The following is a 4,080-nucleotide window of genomic DNA, read 5'->3' on the forward strand; positions in this document are numbered from 1 at the left end:
TCTTGATCCCACAGCCAAAAACTGGATAGGAATTAGATGATATTTTCTTTCTATATGCCAAATCTGGAATATCAGAAACCCTGAATTTCTTTCCTTTTCTTGTCTACCATGTCTCAAATTCTAGTTTTCTTTTTTTTTCTTAAACTAATATAAAATAGCTTCTACCTTTTATCAATTCTATGTTCATATTTCCTTTTCAGTATCTCTGGGTATAGGTCTTGATTTTCCTAATTCATCCTTCCCCTATTCCAATGCCAAAGACTATTCCAATTGAAAATGTACCTTCTTCCATAACTTGATTCCATCTTACCTTTTAGGTTTATCTACCTCCAATGCCTTAGTAAATTTTACATATATGTTCCAACCATATCTTTTGTAATTTTTTCAATATTCCATGCCTTTTATATGTGAGGATTTCCTTGAAGTACACTTTTCCCTTAAAATATCTCTTTCTTCCTTTCTGATATGGTTTCAAAGTTATCATCACCAAATTTCATCTGGTGTTCATTTAGAAATAATTAATTGCTTCCACATAAATTTTAGATTATACATAGATCCAACTAATGAAATAATACTAAATAATTCTTATGTTGCTGAAGTAAAAAAAGTGAGAGTATTATAGGGCCATGACAATCAAAACAGCATGGTATTGGCAGAAAAATAGACACTCAGACCAATGGAACAGAATAGAAAGTCCAGAAATAAAACCACATATATATAGTCAAATAATTTTTGATAAAGGGGCCAACAACACAATGGAGAAAAGAAAGCCTCTTCAATAAATGGTGCTGGGAAAACTGGAAAGCCACATGCAAAAGAATGAAACTGGACTACAGTCTGTCCCCCTGTACTAAAATTAACTCAAAATGGATCAAAGATCTAAACATAAGACCTGAAACAATTAAGTACATAGAAGAAGACATAGGTACTAAACTCATGGACCTGGCTTTTAAAGAGCATTTTATGAATTTGATTCCAAAGGCAAGAGAAGTGAAGGCAAAAATTAATGAATGGGACTACATCAGACTAAGAAGTTTTTGCTCAGCAAGAGAAACTGATAACAAAATAAACAGAAAGCCAACTAAATGAGAAATGATATTTTCAAACAACAGCTCAGATAAGGGCCTAATATCCAAAATATACAAAGAACTCATAAAACTCAACAACAAACAAACAATCCAATAAAAAAATGGTAAGAGGACATGAACAGACACTTCTCCCAGGAAGAAATACAAATGGCCAACAGATATATGAAAAGATGCTCATCTTCTTTATTTATTAGAGAAATGCAAATCAAAACTGCAATGAGATACCACCTCACACCTGTTAGATTAGTTATTATTAACAAGACAGGTAATAGCAAATGTTGGAGAGGCTGTGGAGAAAAAGGAACCCTCATACACTGTTGGTGGGAATGTAAAGTAGTACAACCATTATGGAAGAAAGTATGGTGGTTCCTCAAAAACCTGAAAATAGAACTACCTTATGACCCAGAAATCCTTCTACTGGGTATATATCCCAAAAACTCAGAAACATTGATACGTAAAGACACATGCAGCCCCATGTTTACTGCAGCATTGTTCACAGTGGCCAGGACATGGAAACAACCAAAAATCCTGTCAATAGATGACTGGATAAAGAAGATGTGGCACATAAACACTATGGAATACTACTCAGCCATAAGAAATGATAACATCGGATCATTTACAGCAAAATGGTGGGATCTTGATAACATTATACGGAGTGAAATAAGTAAATCAGAAAAAACCAGGAACTGCATTATTCCATACGTAGGTGGGACAGAAAAGTGAAACTTAGAGACATTGATAAGAGTGTGGTGGTTACGGGGAGAGGGGGGAAAGGGAGAGGGAAAGGGGGAGGGGGAGGGGCACAAAGAAAACTAGATAGAAGGTGACAGAGGACAATCTGACTTTGGGTGATGGGTATGCAACATAATTGAACGACAAGATAACCTGGACTTGTTATCTTTGAATATATGTATCCTGATATATTGATGTCGCTCCATTAAAAAAATAAAATTATTTTTTAAAAAAAGTAATATCATCTTCATTTAAAGTTATACTTGCTTATGTTTTAAAACACTCTATTAAGTTTTCTCGATCTTCTTTCTTACATACTGGTATATTATAATTTTCCTTCTTTATTCTTAAAATTTTCAAGCATGAAATTCTTATTCTAAAGTAGTAATGATAATATCTGGTCTTTGCAAATATTATCCAAGCCACCCTCTTTTCCTTTTGCTAACTCCTCTCTCATAGTGCCTTTTTATTTTCCCTCAAATGTTTTGTCATTTTTCACTGTAGAATCTGCAAGATGAAGATTTCCAAGACAGTCCTGGGATCTTTATCTGTGGGAATATGAGGCTGGAGTGTAAGGCATTCCTGTCAAGAGAACTTGTGTTAGCTTTGTCCATCTTGAGGACACTTTCAACCTGGGCACATTATAATAATTTTTAACACTTTAAATAAATAAGAACCGGCATGTTTATATTATAGTTCCTAGTACCAAGTCATTGCTCAGTAAGTATTTTGAATAAGTAAATGATATACTTATGGGTTTGGGTCACAAACCTCCATATCAAGCAAGTTTTTTGATTCCCCATGTGGATTCCATCATCCAATTTATAGAAAAGGCTACATATACTGTAGCTCAGACTGAAAATTGAGGCCAGTTCATGCATATTTGTTACATAATAAACACTGCCAATAATGAGCCAAAATATGCTGTAAAAGCTCTGAAGAAAAGAATTTCCCAAAACTATAATCATAAAGGAATCAAACTTGTCTTGTCACTTACTGACATGAACAGGCAGAACTGTATTCTAAATTTCCAATCTCTAATTGTGAAGAAGGAATTTGTTAAAGACAGTCTAGTTAAGCTATGGAATTCCAAATACACCTTGCCATTAAACAATCAGAATAGAATTTTGAATATCATTACAACTTGGTCCCAGGGTTTCCCAGTAGGTGTGGATGTAAGTGAAGTAAAAGAATTGTACCTTGTCCTGCTTAAGAAAAATTGATTCACTTTCCTCTCCAAGATGCAGAGGCTGAAACAGTAGAACAAGACACTGCTCAGACCTCATCAAATCCACCAACATCTGTTCCTACTGCTCTGGCTCTTCCTTTATAATTGTTCCCAATAAGACAACTATATGGTTCCAAAACTGTGGACAAGTCCTGCTGGAGGTGAGGACAACAGAGATGCAAAGACCTGACTCCGGGGACCAGGTTCAGTGACACAGATCCACTTTATTCAGGAAGTAAGCTACCTTTTATACACAGGTTCAGCCTTCCTCAAAGCCAATGGCTGAGAAGGTCAGGGAGCTGCGTGGCTGGTGCTAAGTCACTTCCTTATAGTGGGCAAGCTCCCTTTCTGGGTATGCCCAGGAAGATTCCGGGTGCTGGAGTATTCTTATAGCACTGCATCAGCCACAGCTGCTAGGAATGCGCTCTGCGCTCCACCCACACAAAACAGATTGAAAAACCACACAGTAAGTTAGATATGGTGAACATGAATGTGAAAGTGATGTCCTCCATATTGACAGAAATATTCCTGTATCTGAAAATCATGGAAACATAGAGCTTTTGCAGAAATTTTATAATATGGATCAAGAGATACAGGAATAGGATCACAGAGCTGCTCGTGGTATTAGAGAATGAAGACTTAACTGTTGAGCCCACTCAACTGAATGAGGATTTGAATAATGCTACAACTCATTTTCTAATGCTGCTAATTTCAGATTTTTACAGCAAATTAAATTTAAAATGACATTTATAAAAACAATATTTTTGACCAAGAACATATTTTTCCTTAATGGCTACATTTAGATTTAGAAGTCACTGAAGTTTGAATAACTTTTAAATATATAGAGTGAGAAATTTATAAATATGCATATTTTTAGTAAGTGATTTATATCAAATAGCAATAATTATTATATTAGTTGAATTCAATTTATTTCTTTGATTATGGGGAGATACTACTAGAGTTACTTCCAAATTAACATAAAACATATGAAAAAAGAATATTCTAAAATATCAACCAGTGCTAAAAATGTGT

General features: G+C 34.8%; 1 pseudogene; it reads left to right on the forward strand.

Annotated features, from left to right (window-relative positions):
* Positions 1–2,695: 2,695 nt before the first annotated feature.
* Positions 2,696–3,792, forward strand: LOC136319193 (TOM1-like protein 1 pseudogene; annotated as a pseudogene).
* Positions 3,793–4,080: the final 288 nt, after the last annotated feature.

The sequence above is a fragment of the Saccopteryx bilineata genome, chromosome 1 (assembly GCF_036850765.1).
Source record: "Saccopteryx bilineata isolate mSacBil1 chromosome 1, mSacBil1_pri_phased_curated, whole genome shotgun sequence".
Lineage (NCBI taxonomy): Eukaryota > Metazoa > Chordata > Mammalia > Chiroptera > Emballonuridae > Saccopteryx > Saccopteryx bilineata.